Source organism: Giraffa tippelskirchi, chromosome X, assembly GCF_054371585.1.
Source record: "Giraffa tippelskirchi isolate mGirTip1 chromosome X, T2T-mGirTip1v1.2.pri, whole genome shotgun sequence".
In the NCBI taxonomy this organism is placed as follows: Eukaryota; Metazoa; Chordata; class Mammalia; order Artiodactyla; family Giraffidae; genus Giraffa; species Giraffa tippelskirchi.
Genome location: NC_137289.1, coordinates 31,002,314 through 31,019,074, shown reverse-complemented (window position 1 = coordinate 31,019,074; position 16,761 = coordinate 31,002,314). Strand labels below are relative to the sequence as shown.

At 42.0% G+C, this 16,761-nt stretch overlaps 1 pseudogene; it reads left to right on the top strand.

Annotated features, from left to right (window-relative positions):
- The first annotated feature begins 15,531 nt into the window (after positions 1–15,531).
- LOC145536094 (PRELI domain-containing protein 1, mitochondrial-like) lies at positions 15,532–16,163 on the top strand (annotated as a pseudogene).
- Positions 16,164–16,761: the final 598 nt, after the last annotated feature.

Genomic DNA, 16,761 nt, shown 5'->3' with positions numbered 1-16,761 from the left:
TTTTCCATTTTACCTGCCTTCAAAGACATTTCTCAAATAATAAGTACTCTAGAAGGCCTCCTAAGAGGCCTCCAGTTGGGATAAATTCCCTTGTCCCTTATTTTCCCATAGCCCATTGGTTGCACTTACGTTGGAGTACTTATCAGACTCTGCTTTGGTTTATTTGAGTAAATACCTCTCTCCCTCAGTGGACTGTGGAGTGGAGGTACTTACTGCCTTATTTTTCTTCACATTCATTGATAGCATCCATCCCAGGACCTTTTCTGGGGGAGTCCCCTCATTTAACAAATATTTTTAAAATTGACATATAGTTGATTTACACTGTTGTGTTAGTCTCAAGGAAAGCATGGTGATTCCGGTTTACATACCAACTCAGGTGATATGGTGGGGACAGATGATTATGAGATGATGGTCTCACTTAAATTTTATGGAATGAGTTTCCTATAGGAAGGTAGGTTTGGTTACAAGAAGAAAGGGGAAAGGAATATTATGCTGGGCAGATGGTATTACAACCACTACAAAAGTGGACTTTTGTAAAGTTAATCCTGTTGTGATGGTGCTCATGGCCCTGGTTGAAATATTCATAGAGTCACAATGCCCTAAGACAAAAGGATGATCTAGCCAAGGGTGAACACTCTTTGTAATGCTAGTCTTGCCTGAAGTTGAGTTACAGATTCTTACATAAGCTAAAAAATAATTTCCCTTTCCAACGGACGTGTCAGCTGAACCCAACTTTATGAATTGGCTAATTGCTTTCCCTACTGTGGATATTAACTGCTGAGCTCTTGGAAAGAATTGAATTCTTTACGGTGAGAGACTGATGAAAATCTTGAGCCCCATGAGCCAGTCATCCAATTGTTTAACATTCAGTTGAAGAGAAATCCTTTTTCAGACTGTTGGTTTGAAGGTTGATAGAGTATTGCTCTTGATACAGTGCTCAAGGTAGTAAAACTTGTATAACTATTAGAATTCTGATATTGTCACAAATGGTACTATGTAAGAGTGCAGCTCAGGGCCCTTCTCTGAGACAGTGCAGTATATTCACAGATCAAACCCTGGCCCTGAAAATCTGGTTGTCATTTGGGAAAAGCACATTGAGAGTCAGCTTCCTCTGTAATTGGTTAACACTCTTTTTTCTCCATGGAATCAAGTAATAGAAAAATAAATGCAGAGTAAATAGAATTTCATGCTTGTGCAAGTCACTGGCAAAATCATCCTTGGGTCATGCAGGCAGACATGTTCTTTTCAGAGGAAAATTTGGAAGGGAAACATTTTATTTCAATCTTCCTTCTCTTAATTTACCCTCTTTCAAGTTCTAGTTTAAAATGCTAATTCTTTCCAGAGAGATGTATTGGGAAGGGAAAGGACTCTGCACCTGTCCTATTGCACCATTATCAAATGAGTGATTTATTCATGCAGATTTTGAATACTAGAAAACTCCAAGACTACATATATTAAAAACTATTATCTAAAGTATCTACTCATTTTATCTGTTGGGCAAATCGCAAATAGAAGAGCAAAGTAGATAAAGTTTGCTGTGGCAGATAAATTACCTCAAATCTGTTTGGTCTCTGTATTGTCTCTTTCTATCATAGACACACACACACACACACGCGTGCATGCACACACGCACACACACACGTGCACACACACCCCCTCCCCCGATCTCCACCACTGTCCTACCTTATCACTCTTCCTGCTGTGTTGTATTAATTTTCCATTGTTGCTATAACAAATTAGTGCAGACTTAGTGGCTCAGATATTACACATTTATTATCTTACAATTCTGGAGGTTGAAGTCTGGAAGTCCAAAATGGATCTCACTGGGCTAAAAACCAAGATGTTGGCAGGTCTGAATTCCTTGCTGGAAGCTCTCAGGCAGAATCTCTTTCCTTTCCTTTTCCAGCTTCTAGAGGCTACATTGCTTGACTTGTGGCTCCATCCTCCATCTTCAAACCAGCAATGACCAGTCAACTTTTCTCATGGGGGATGGCTCTGACGTACCCTTCTGTCTCCCTTTCCCAGTGTTAAGGACCTTTTAATTAGATTGGACCCATCTAGGTAATTGAGGATAATCTCTATTTTAAAGTCAGCTGATTATTAACATTGATTCCATCTTCAGCCTTAGTGCCCCTTTTCCATTATCGCCTCGCATGTTCTCAGATTCTGGGATTGAGAAGTGGACATCTTTGCCAGGGTGAGGGGATATGTTGTTCTTCTACCACATATGTCAAGTGCTCCAGACTTAATTCTATTCATTGGGTGCCCAGAATCCTTCACACTCATGTAAGATTATTATTTCCAAAAGATCTTGGAGTATAATAGACAGATAGGAACACCTGAATAGGAGACAGAAGGCCAGGGTTAGAAAACAGCCTCTTCACTTATGAGCTATGTAACTTTGGGCAAATCACTTAACTTCCTGGAGCCTCCACTTCCTCATTCATGGCCTTTTCCTCCTTTCTTTATCAAAGCATACCTGTTCTGCATCCTTTTTAATAGGGCTCAACTGAGACCTCAAGATAATATGGAAAATACTAATTCAAGCTAAGGCATTAATAAGTGATAATGGTTTCATGCATCACTACGCCCTTCCTTCTAACCCCCATACCCTCTCGATTACTGTTTATATTTTATAAGATGAATTCACATGGAAGGAAGTCATTTTATTTTTTTTTAATTAGTTTATTTTCTATTTTTTAACTTTACAATATTGTATTTGTTTTGCCATACATGGAAGTCATTTTGTTAAGTGTGCAGCAAATGTGAATGGACTGGGCTGCTGTCTACCTTTTTTTTTTTTTTGAATCAAATTGTATTTATTTAATACATTCTTCTAATTTAAATATTCAATTTGTAGGATTAACTATTTTTTTAAACGTTACAATATTGTATTTGTTTTGCCATACATTGACATGAATCCACCATGGGTGTACATGTTTTCCCCTTCCAGAACCCCCCTCCCACCTCCCTCCCCATCCCATCCCTCCGGGTCATCCCGGTGCACCAGCCCCAAGCACCCTGTATCATGCATCGAACCTAGACTGGTGATTCGTTTCACGTATGATAATTTACATGCTTCAATGTCATTCTCCCTTATCATCCCGCCCTCACCCTCTCCCATAGAGTCCATAATACTGTTCTATTTATCTGTGTCTTGTTTGATGTCTCGCATACAGGGTTATCTTTACTGATTAACTAAGTACCATATATATGTGTTAGTATACTGTATTGGTGTTTTTCTTTCTGACTTACTTCGCACTTTATAATAGGCTGCAGTTTCATCCACCTCATTAGAACTGATTTGAATGTATTCTCTTTAATGGCTGAGTAATATTTCATTGTGTATATGTACCACAGCTTCCTTATCCATTCATCTGCTGATGGGCATCTAGGCTGCTTCCATGTCCTGGCTATTATAAACAGTGCTGTGATGAACATTGGGGTACACGTGTCTCTTTCAGTTCTGGTTTCCTCAGTGTATATGCCCAGCAGTAGGATTTCTGGGTCATATTGCAGTTCTATTTCCAGGTTTTTGAGGAATCTCCACACTGTTCTCCATAGTGGCTTGCTGTCTACCTTTTAAAGCTGACTTTGTCCCTGAACATTTAAGGAGAAAGTATCTATCGGATGACCGGAGGGTATGGTTTACCCTGGATATTCCAGTTTATACATTTTGCCTTGTTTTACTCTCAAGTGTCCTTATTTAGATGATAAATTATATGGTCATTGTATTTATTGGGTTGGCCACAATTTTATTTGGGTTTTTCTGTAACATCATCTGAAAAAACCCAAACGAACTTTTTGGTCAATACAATATTTGGCACTTGTAAATGTCTTGAGTGTATTTATAAAATTCTCCTTTTACCTTAAATTTTCATGAAGGCAGGAGCATTTTTATTTTGTAGTTTCTCCTGTAAGTACCCTAGAATCTGTATACCATGGGTTCTGGGTAGCTGTTTCTAACTAACCATAGTCTTTATTTCGCAGTTCGGCCATCATTATTTCTCCACATTTATAAACTATCTGTTATGAACTGAGTTGGTTCCCCCCCCTCCATTCACATGTCAAAGTCCTAACCCTCAATTTGACTGTATTTGGAGAGAGGACCTTTAAGGAGAAAATTAACATTAAGTGAAATCATGAGGATGGGTCTCTAATCCAATAGAACTGGTACTATTACATGAAGAGGGAGAGAGACAAGGGATACCCAGGCACAGAGAAAAGGCCATGTTGAGGACACAAACGACACCGCCACCTGCAAGCCAAAGCAAGAGAGGCGTCAGGAGAAATCAAATCTGCCAGCATGTTCTGTTGGACTCCCCTCAGTCAGAACCGTGAGCAATGAAGTTCTGCTGTTTAAGCTACGTAGTCTGTGGTGATTTGTTATGTCAGCCCTAGCAGACTGATATACTTTCTGTATAAGAAGCAGTTAGAGATATTGTTAAAAATGCAGTTTCCTGTCTACTATCTCAGACTGAATCAGAATTTCTGTGGTGGAACTCAAGAAAGCTCAGGTGATTCTTATACATATTAAATTTGAGAATTGCTGAAATATGGACCTCAGGGCACTAAAAAGGGGGAGGGGCTTTTTCATATATCTTTGTCATGTCAAGTTTTTGTTCTCTCTTTAGGGACTTTCTACCTAGGTGTTAGCAGAAAATAGGGATTGAATATCCCAGTTATCTTTGGCATATCTGGAATTGTCAGTGAAAATTCCAGAAAGCCTGGAGGCTATGGGGACTATATGTTCAAGATAAATCAAGGAAGAGAGGAATATATTACTTTAGGGAGAAGTTGGTATCAAGACTAACCTAGAATTGGTTCTTTAAAAAGGTCATTGAAGCTGGATTTGACATTTGGCCACTGCTCCCCTTCTTCTTCCTCTGGGGCTAGTGCCTGATACTTGGAAATAATGCTTTTCCCATTTCCTTAGGGGCACTTAAGAAACTTTGGCTTTCAGTTCTATGCCTTTTGACTACCTACCTCTAATATAGATGCACTTAGTCCTCAGAGCTTGAATCCCATCTGATTGGAAGCTAGATTAGGGACAAGACACCTAAGAGGCATGGATTCAATAAACATCCTATTCTATGATGCATGAGATGTCCATGCCTCAAAAGTTAGGTACAACCGCAGAGTCAGTCCTAGTTGTAATTAGCATGAATCCTTGCCAATTTCATGGACTATGGAAGTCCAAAACCTTTCCCTGCATCCCTAAAAATTCAAGTTTCCTTCAAATAATCCACATGTGTGAAGTATTACCAGTGTAGAATTTACTGAAATTTTATACAGGCTATGGAGAATTATCTACATTCAGTTCAGTTCAGTCGCTCAGTCGTGTCTGACTCTTTGCGACCCCATGAATCGCAGCACACCAGGCCTCCCTGTCCATCACCAACTCCCAGAGTTTACCCAAACTCATGTCCATCGAGTCGATGATGCCATCCAACCATCTCATCCTATGTCGTCCCCTTCTCCTCCTGCCCCCAACCCTTCCCAGCATCAGGGTCTTTTTCAGTGAGTCAACTCTTCACATGAGGTGGCCAAAGTATTGGAGTTTCAGCTTCAACATCAGTCCTTCCAATGAACACCCAGGACTGATCTCCTTTAGGACGGACTGGTTGGATCTCCTTGCAGTCCAAGGGACTCTCAGGATTCTTCTCCAACACCACAATTCAAAAGCATCAATTCTTCGGGGCTCAGCTTTCTTCACCGTCCAACTCTCACATCCATACATGACCACTGGAAAAACCATAGCCTTGACTAGACGGACTTTTGTTGGCAAAGTAATGTCTCTGCTTTTCAATATGCTATCTAGGTTGGTCATAACCTTCCTTCCAAGGAGTAAGCGTCTTTTAATTTCATGGCTGCAATCACCATCAGCAGTGATTTTGGAGCCCCAAAAAATAAAGTCTGACACTGTTTCCACTGTTTCCCCATCTACTTCCCATGAAGTGATGGGACCAGATGCCATGATCTTAGTTTTCTGAACGTTGAGCTTTAAGCCAACTTTTTCACTCTCCTCTTTCACTTTCATCAAGAGTCTCTTTATTTCCTCACTTTCTGCCATAAGGGTGGTGTCATCCGCATATCTGAGGTTATTGATATTTCTCCCGGTAATATGGATTCCAGCTTGTGTTTCTTCCAGCCCAGCGTTTCTCATGATGTACTCTGCATATAAGTTAAATAAGCAGGGTGACAATATACAGCCTTGACGTACTCCTTTTCCTATTTGCAACCAGTCTGTTGTTCCATGTCCAGTTCTAACTGTTGCTTCCTGACCTGCATACAGGTTTCTCAAGAGGCAGGTCAGGTGGTCTGGTATTCCCATCTCTTTCAGAATTTTCCACAGTTTATTGTGATCCATACAGTCAAAGGCTTTGGCATAGTCAATAAAGCAGAAATAGATGTTTTTCTGGAACTCTCTTGCTTTTTCGATGATCCAGCGGATGTTGCCGATTTGATCTCTGGTTCCTCTGCCTTTTCTAAAACCAGCTTGAACATCTGGAAGTTCACGGTTCACGTATTGCTGAAGCCTGGCTTCAAGAATTTTGAGCATTACTTTACTAGCTTGTGAGATGAGCGTAATTGTGCGGTAGTTTGAGCATTCTTTGGCATTGCGTTTCTTTGGGATTGGAATGAAAACTGACCTTTTCCAGTCCTGTGGCCACTGCTGAGTTTTCCAGATTTGCTGGCATATTGAGTGCGGCACTTTCACAGCATCACAGCAATGCAAATGACTTTAACATGTACCACAGACAGTATTAGTTACCACAACCCTGTGGAGTTTCACTAACTTGTTCTCTGAACCCAAGTCTCTTTCTAGCTGGCCAATTTCTTTCACGTTCTCTCATATTCTAAGATAACAACAAAATTCCTTCCCTATTCCATTCATAGCAGCAACGTGCCCATCCTAAGACTTGGTGCCACTTGCTTATCCAGGTTGTTTTTTGGAGGGGGAAGAGGTTGGGGGAGTGGTGGGGAGGGTCACTTTCTATCTTTCTGCCTTAAGCACCTACTACGGCAGTCTTCCAATCCAAGACAGTGTTATTTTTGAGAGAAATTCTGGCGACCAACTTTTTCCCCATCTCTTTTCTCAAAGATACAATTATTGCCATGAAGCAGATAAAAATATAGCTAAATAAAAAGAACACTATAACGCATGGTCAAGAGAAGAAAACTAAGTTTACTCAACTTGTCTTATATGTCCAGCACAAAGTAGGTGTTTTATATGTTTTCTTATGTAGTCCTCATGGTAAACATGTAAGATGGAGGATCATTATTCATCCCATAGTCTTAGAAAAATACAGATTGGAGAGGTCAAGTAACTTCACCTAGTAAAAGGAATATCCAGCACATAAATTCAGGTCTGAGTCTTAACAGTTTTACGTGCCCTTGGAAAAGTCGTGTTCCCTCTCTGCATTTCAGTTCCTTATCTATAAAAAAGAAGCTCAGATCAAATTGCTTCTAAAGGCTTTTTAAACATAGACAAGCATGTTCTGTGACCTCTCCTTATTCCACTTGAAAAGTAAAACTGGAAGCTATAGTATGCTTTGCTTAATTAAGACAGGACCTCATTAACATATAGATCCTATTTTTTTTATTGTCTTGCCCCTAAAGTTGATAAGTTATGTGTATTTTATTTATTTATATACTGGAGAGTGACTGGATTTTAGATACATGAGGTTCCCAATGTTTTAAAAGTAGGATTGATTTGCTTCAAATTCCATTTTCCAATTTTTAAAAATATTTTCAACTTTGTCCTGAAACAGGAAGGCTCGATGGTCCTTGCAATGTTAATGAATTGTATGGCAACTTTGCCCTTGGTTATGAGAAGCTGTATATGGGATGTTCAGACAGAAGTCTCCTATCCTGAGCCATAGCTATCAATTCCAAACTGTGAAAGCTGTTTCTCACACTGAGCATCATGGGTTGAAATGCTGCCATCTCTTCCAGTGTCTGTGTTGGTATGGGAGGCAGGACCAAAGACAGAAGCACCCATTATCATGATAAGTACTCAGAGCAGGCTGTACTACCACAGTGGCTGATATAGAGGAGATTGCGTGGTTTTAGGAAGCCTGTATTAGTGAAAAAATGTCACTGTATAAGATGCTGTTGAATCATGAATTTAGTGGCTAGGTATTGGCTAAGTCATTATTCCCATGAAGAAGAGGAAGTAGGAGGGTGGCATATAGGATCCTACTTGAATTTGGTTGAAAATAGAGAAAACAAAGGAATTTCTCAGGAGAGATACTAGAGACTGTGCTTTTTGTATAAAATTTGGTCACTTGGGTTATGCTGTCCTTGTCTGGCTAATCCTATTCTTCCAATAAATAGAAATAGTTATAATAGATACCACTTACATTTATAGTGCTTTGTATGCATTATTTTATTTCACCATCACAACAACCCTAGATAGATAGATATTATTGTCCAGATTACACAGATGAAGAAGCTGAGGCTCAATGAGGTTAAATGACTTTTTCAAGGTCATATAGCTACTAAGTATCTGAACCAGAATGTGAACTCAGGTAGCTGCCTTCTCCTCCTTCCTGCTCCCTTCCCCATTACCTTCATTGCTTACACTCTCCCACCTCACCCTGAATATCAAGTGATCACCTTGTGGAATCAGTTGTGAAATAGTTGCCAAGAGAGTTAATATTGGTGGGCTAAATAAATAAATAATAGTAAACTGATTAACTGATCAAGCAATTACATATTCATCAAATGGTTACTGTGCGTGCGTCCTTGGGATACAGTGTTACAAAAACACCAGAATAACCCTTGCCCTCTTGAAACACAGAATGTAATTGCTGGCACTGTCCGCAATGATAGCCAAGCTATGTATAGCAATTTAAGTTTGAATTATTTAAAGTCAAAGAGTTAACTCAGTCTCTCAGTTACATTAACATTTCAAGGACTCAGTTGCTGCTGCTGCTGCTAAGTCGCTTCAGTCGCGTCTGACTCTGTGCGACCCCATAGACGACAGCCCACCAGGCTCCGCTGTCCCTGGGATTCTCCAGGCAAGAATACTGGAGTGGGTTGCCATTTCCTTCTCCAGTGCATGAAAGGGAAAAGTGAAAGTGAAGTCGCTCAGTCGTGTCCGACTCTTAGCGACCCCATGGACTGTAGCCTACCAGGCTCCTCCATCCATAGGATTCTCCAGGCAAGAGTACTGGAGTGGGGTGCCATTGCCTTCTCCGTCAAGGACTCAGTAGCCACATGCTAATGAGCACTGTACTGGGCAGCACAGATATGGAACATTTATTTCCATTCTCATCGGTAGTTCTATTGGACAACACTTAGATAATTAACATGCTGGCTCAGATGCTAAAGAATCTGCCTGCGATGTAGGAGAGCTGGGTTTGATCCCTGGGTCAGGAAGATCCCCTGGAGAAGGGAATGGCAACACACTCTAGTATTCTTGCCTGGAGAATTCCATGGACAGAGGAGCCTGGCGGGCTACAGTCCATGGGGTAGCAGAGTCAGACACAACTGAGTGACTATTACTTTTTTCACTTTAGATAATTAATAACAATTGTGTTGAGTGAGAAAGAAGAGTGACAGGGTGTTAAAGAATTCATAGTTAATGGGTTATCTAGTCTGGGAGGCTTTCCTGGGGAAAGTGACATTTGAGCTAAGCTTTCAGTCTGAAATAACTAAGCCAATATCGCCAAGTGAGGAACCTTCTGCAGATACTCGCTGTGCGTGTGCTCACTCATGTCTGGCTCTTTGTGACCCCATGGACTGTAGCCCGCCAGGCTCCTATGTCCATGGGATTCTCCAGGCAAGAATACTGGAGTGGATTGGAATGCCCTTCTCCAGAGGACCTTCCTGACACAGGGATGGAACCCATATCTCATTATGTCTCCTGCATTGCAGGCAGGTTCTTTACCGCTGAGCCACCTAGGAAGCCCTAGATACTTCCTGCTATGAGGTAAATTAACTCTGGAAATGACAGCAGTGGATTTGACCAACTTGTCCAGGGTGTAAAGGCACCTACCTTCTGCCTTCAGTGGACCCAAACTTAGCCAAGCAAGAGAACAGAATAGAGGAAGTACAGAACTGTCTCACACCTGTGCTCGTTCAGATAAGGATGGTAGAGTCTGGGGCCATGAATTATTGCAGGTCAGGTCCTGCATTCATTTTTGGTGCTTTGTTTAAAAAAAAAACAACAAAACAAAACTCTGTAACTCTTTTTGAGATACTGGGAGATACAAACCTACCTGTCAGTATTAAGTTTGATAGAATAATGATATGGTTCAGAGTATATCCTGAGCGGGGGAGAAGGTGTTTGTGCTTAGATACATCTGTGCTGTGTCGAGAGGTACATGTTCTATGAGCCTCTCTAGCTTGAACACCCACACATCTGCAGGCAGAAAGTTCAGTTCAGGTTCACAGTCGAGCTAAGATGCAACCGTGTGGTGTTTGCTCTATCTTTAATTAAAATGGAATGCAGTTGCGGTTTGTCTCCGTCATCGTCTATATCTCATCATTTAGGTCTGTCATCTGTCTCTATCACCTATCGTTATGATCTGTTATATATCTATTCTCCAGAAGTCCTAGGCAGAATCTTCAATGCTATACAAATCCTAAATCTCTCCTTCTGATGTGTTCCACTCAGACCCAGATTCTTTCTCTGACCAGGGCACCAAGGTGTGGGAAGGCCAGGCTGTTCTCTCCAATGTCAACATCATGAACTAGGAATATTTTGTGTTTACTATGCAGAGACAGAAAACAGTCTCCAAAAGGTGAATTTGACTTGACAGATAACGTGATATCACCACAATTAGTTATGTCAATAAAAACCACTGATAAAGGGACTTCCTGGCTGGTCTAGTGGTTGAGATTCTGTGCTTCCACTGCAGGGGGTGCAAATTCTATCCCTGGAGGGGAAACTAAGATCCTCTGTGATGGCTGTGTGGAGCAGCCAAAAAACAACAAACCAACCGCTAACAAAAGCTGTGTATTTGGTATCATAGAAACGGGCAAAAAAAATCAGGTTGATTCTATGAACTTCTCAACTCTCAGCCAAACATATTAGTATCATGTGGGAGTCACAGCACCGAGAATTGGAATGGCTTGGTTCTCCAAAAGCTTCCCAGTTTTTAAACCACAGAAACAACTGTGTCAGCCTCTGTGTGTCTGCCTGCTGTTTGTCTCACTTCCATATTAAAGTGCTTTTTTTTTTAATGCATCCCATTGCTACTGTTTTTTTGGAAGGGGCGCTGTTTCTGTAGATGATAGTCTCTAAATACTGCTTCTTCCTCTTTGATTTAGCTTCCTTCTTGCAGCTGCCCCTCAGAGACCTTGACTCACTGGATACGGCTGGAATCCAGGTCCTGTCTCTCTCAGTTTTCGTTGCATGTTCTGAGCTTTGTCAGAGCCATTCTGTATCTGATTTATCTTCTGCCAGGATGGTGGCTCCATATTCAATCTGTTTGCCAAGTGCTTCGGAGGCAGCCTTTTCAAAGCAGATAATTTAATTTCTCCATTTTCAGAAAGCAAAGAGCAAACCACCTTATTAACTGGAAATGTGCTTATTTGGTGCTGCGTGGGGGCTGACATTATCCCCCTGAATCTTAGGAAGCTCATTGTGTTCCTGAGGTTTAATTCTCCTTCTTAAACATCTCTGTGATTCTCCCACCCCCCACCCCCACACGTATCCTCAGATGCAGACATACTTACGTACTTCCAACTTTTCCAGTTCTGTCAGTTCTTTGAGACTCAGTGTAAGTCTCTTCCTCTCCTTGTATTATTCCCCAGTAAGGGAACCTGTGTTGTTTTTTCTCATCTCCTTCAGTGCCTGTTGTCTGCAACATACCATTTAGCATGTGCTTATTATATTGTCTTGTATTATCCGTTGAACTTCAGGTTACATGCAGTGGTGGTGAGCCATGGTAGAATTTTGTGTGAAATAGTTACATGATCTGATTAGTGATTTAGAAAGATGACTGATGGCATGGAGGCTGATTAGGAGGTTGAGATATTGGAGGACTGAGGGAGTGAGTACTATGGCAATAGAAATTGAGAGAAAGCACAGATTTTAGAGGTGTTTGGGAGTAAAATCGATAGGACTTAGTGATTGATTGGATGAGAAGGGCCAGAGGCAGGGAGGAGAAGTCTAGAATTGACTCTCAGGTTTCTGGTTTGGACCACTGGGTGGGTGTTACTGCCACTCACAGAGGCAAGGAACAGAAATCGGCCCACTCCCTCATGGGTCTCCTCCCCTTCCTCCTGCAATCCCATATGGGTCCATAGTAGATGCTGAAAAATGCATGATATTAATTTTATTCTGTTAAGAGAGAAGAGAAAGTCTTGCCTTTTTTTGTGTCCTGCCTTAGCTTATGTAAGATACTTCTTGCAGTGGAAGGATGTTAGTTTCATGGCCTCTTTGTTGTTGCTACTCTAGGAATCTTCTCTCTGCTGCTATGATCTATTTTTGCATTTCTGTGGTCTATGATGCAAGTTCTGGACTCACTACTGGGCTTACCAGTCTGGTAGTGCCACATACGTCTCCTTGTCCAAAAAATGATCTCATCAGAGCAGTCACTTACATTTGAACAGTGATTTGGAATTTAGCAGGCATATTCAGATGTGCTTTATCTCCTTTGCTCCCTATTACTGCATGTGAGGTAGGCAGTTAAATAGGTTTAACTGTCCCTGTTTCATAGATAAAGGACTTTAGGCCATTGGAGATGCAACCTGTCAAGCATCACAGATTAGTAAGTGGCATAACTGGGACTCTGCCTCCACATCCATTGTATTTACTTTAATTGGTCAAGTCAATTCTTGCTTTGCTCTCTGGTACCCATGTGTTTCCAGACTCCTCATGACCTGTCTGACTTCTACCCTTGTCCACTGTGACCTCCTGCTTTTGGTTTACCTGCCTTGCTCATACCTATACTTTGCCCTGTATGTATACATCTCTTGCTTTGGCTTTCCCAGTCCAGGCACTTTCCCTGTTCCTGTTATCCTTATACTACAGTCTTGGCATTGACACAAGATTTGCAGATGAATTTGTGGCACTGGAACTTTTTCTTCCCAAGAACATAGAGGAACACCCACTTTCAGTCTGTTGGACCTGAGGAAATATTGGCCTTTGAACTCTGTTACTTGCAAAATGTTACATTTGTGTATATGAGCAGTGAAAGAAGACATAATAAGCGAGGCAAGATTTCCAACCCACATCCTGCCTCCTCCAACACAGATCTCCTTTAAGGGTTTCAATGGGCTGCATTGCCTGAGCCTCTATCTCCCTGTGAGTACATGAATCTCCATACTTAAATGTTTGGTATTGAGCATTTGGGACAATTTTTCATTAATATAATAGCAACAAACAGCTGTCTGGATTGTATGGATTGTCAGTAGGTACCTTCTCAACACTGAAATGGTTTCATGGGTGGCCCTCTTGTATGTCAGTCTCTGTGGACCCAGTGGGAGCCAGGGTTGCTTAAGCTTCCTTAGCACTTCAGTGTTTTATAGTTGAGCAGCAAGTATTTGAGAAACACCTACTGACAGGGATGTTATAAACAAACTCCTTGCTCTTGAGCCTACCGTCTAATTGGGAAGGGAAACCTTACATTTTTTCCCACCACGACTGAGCAGCACACAACACAGTTATAAACTTATGCTAGGGAGATTGGGACAGAAAATGAGATAGGGGTCAGGCTACTTCCTGAAAGGGAGGACCTTTGAACCGATGCTGAGAGCATGGGTAAGGTTTTGATTGCAGCATGTGTTTGTGAATCAGTGTTAGTGCTACTATTTTGGGATAGCGGAATGGCATGATAGAAACCCCATATTTAATTGTTTTTCAAGGAATATTTCTCTTCATCTCAGAGGACAAGTTCAGGAGGGGGCCTGTCAAAGGAGGTTTTGTTTCTTTTTTTCCCCCTTTTTTTGATTATGCCAAATCTTATATTCTGTGTTCCATCATTCTTACAGCTTGGTTCTTTTGCAATATGATGTTAGGATCTGATGTGAACTTAGTCCAGGACACTCCTCTCCCAAGTCAGTTTTCCACTTTAGGTGAAAATTGAGTTTGTACTTTTGAGATAATTGTTCTAAGAAGACAGTGCTGCTAAAATACAGGCTAGAATAGAGAAGTTAACTTTGTGTAGCTCTGAGATGCAATTTTCTCTGTTCTTCCTTGGCAAAGATGACGCTGTGACTGGGGAGCCTTCTCAGAGTGACAGATCTGTGTGGGCTGAAGCCCCAGTTTGATCATGAGGGGGCGGGAGATGGAAATTTCTTTCTCTTCTTTGTGATGGGTTCTGATGCCGGCAACTGTATGCTCTGGGAGCTACTGTTGGGGGGCATGATGCATGCCTTGTTTCTCAGTGGAACATTATGGAGCAAATAGCATCTGAAACACGTTTTTGCAAGTGAGGCAGAGTGCAGGATAATGATGAACAGAGGAAATAATTTGTTGCATAGAACAGATTTGTCGGAGCTGTGGCCTGCACAAATGTTGCATCCAAAATCAAACCCAGCAGCTAGACCCAATGTTTCACTTTTTTCAAAGATTTTCCTAGATGATAGGGTAGACCGGGATAAATTCCATGTCTCAATTTTGGGGAGGGGATTGTTAAAGAAAAATGGGCTGAAATAGTTGGCCTTTGGCCAACTGTCAGGTTGGAAAAAATATGTCTAATATCCTACCTTCCTATTTGTTTCACTGCTTCACCCTTGTTATTCTCCACTGGTGAATCTAGAATCCCCCTCTGTTAAGGTTATAGTGAAACATCAGTGGTAACTTTCTCAGAGAGGGCAATAATCCTGGGATACAGAGGTGATGGCAGGACTGCCTGGTGTAAAAGACTCTCTCCAGAAGAGGAGGTTTAGTGTAAGCATGATGCCCTGGGGATGGGGTAAATTCTTGTTCGTTATGGGCCATGGCTGGAAATTGACTGAAGGACTCATTAGTAGGAATTTGGGTCTCTCCTGGGGGTCCACCTGTTTGCTGAATAGACAACACATTGTGGAGGGATAGAAAAAAATGAAGGTGCATATGTATTAATAAAACTATTCTCAAGGACTTGTTTAGGATGGATTCAAAAGGGAGAAATTATCTACAGGGTAAAATTAATAAATAACATTTATTGAACCCTTGTAATATCACATGCATGTTATACAAAGTTTGTATCTAATTCTCATGATAAGCTTATGAGGTAGGCAGTTTTATTATTCACATTTTATGTACACATAAAATGAAGTCAAGTTGCTCGGGGTCAGAGAACTGAAAGTGACTGAACTAGGATTGATTGATGCATTGGTTTTTTAAATTGAGATAAAAATGTATAACATAAAATTTATCATTTAACCTCCTTGAATCAGGATTAGTTTTTCATTCTATTTTAAAAGTTATCCCTCATGGTGGCGGTGGCTGGTTGGGTGCAGCGCTATAGCAACTGAGTTGCTGCTAGCCTGGCGGCCAAGCATTGAGCTCCAGCCTGGCCTCCGCATGCCCCCGGGGCTCCACACCCCTGATGCTGCCCTGGCACTGAGCCCACCCTGGCTGGGACGATGGTGGAGTATTTCTAGGGCCAGAGCATGCTCTGGAGTTCCTGGGACCAAGTGTTTGCTGCCTTCTGGCAGTGGTACCCAAATCCCTATAGCAAACATGTCTTGATGGAAGACATAGTGCACCGAGAGGTGACCTCTGACCGGAAGTTCCTGTCTGAGGACTCCTGACCAAGACGAACAGGATGCCCTGCTGGGCTGCGTGACTGTTTCCTGCCAGTGTTGCTCACTCAGTGTACATCCTGGAAGATTCTATTGTGGACCCACGAAACCAGACCATGGCCACCTTCATCTGGAACATCACTGATGGTGGTGGAGGAATGATGTGTTTACCGTGTGAACTCTGATAACAGTGGCTGGACTGAAATCTGCCGGGAAACTTGGGTCTCCTCTAGCTTATTTGGCGTCTCCAGGGCTGTCCAGGAATTTGGTCTTGTGCGGTTCAAAAGCAATGTGACTATGACTATGAAGGGTTTTGAATACATCTTGGCCAAGCTGCAAGGTGAGGCCCCTCAAAAACCCTTGTTGAAATAGCCAAGGAAGCCAAGGAGATGGCAGTGGCAGCTACAGAGAAGGCCAAGGACCTTGCCAGCAAGGCAGCCACCAAGAAGCAGCAGCAGCAGCAGTTCGTGTAACCAGCCCAGGCCCCGAGGCAGCAGCCTAGCAGACTTCCGGCTCCAGTCCCTGTGCCCCCTCCTCCTGTACCTTATTATTAAAAGCCAGCTTCCAGTCCTGTTGACTGTCTGGATGGTGGGCTGGGGTTAGGTGCCCTGTTTGGCATCTCCAGCACAGCTGGTCAGTTACCCATGTCTGAGCCAGACCTCCTTACTCCTGCATCAGGTGGCTGAGGACAGAGGCCCAGTGACTTGCCCAGGGTGACTGCATCCAGGCGAAATGGTCGTAAATGCTAGACTGTAAGCTCTGTTCGTTTCCAAGGCAAACCATTCAATATCATGGTAATCTAAGTCTATGCCCTGACCAGTAACGCTGAAGAAACTGAAGTTGAATGGTTCTATGAAGACCTACAAGACCTTTTAGAACTAACACCCAAAAAAGATGTCCTTTTCATTATAGGGGACTGGAATGCAAAAGTAGGAAGTCAGGGAACACCTGGAGTAACAGGCAAACATGGCCTTGGAGTACAGAATGAAGTAGGGCAAAGGCTAATAGAGTTTTGCCAAGAGAACACACTGGTCATAGCAAACACCCTCTTCCAACAACACAAGAGAAGAC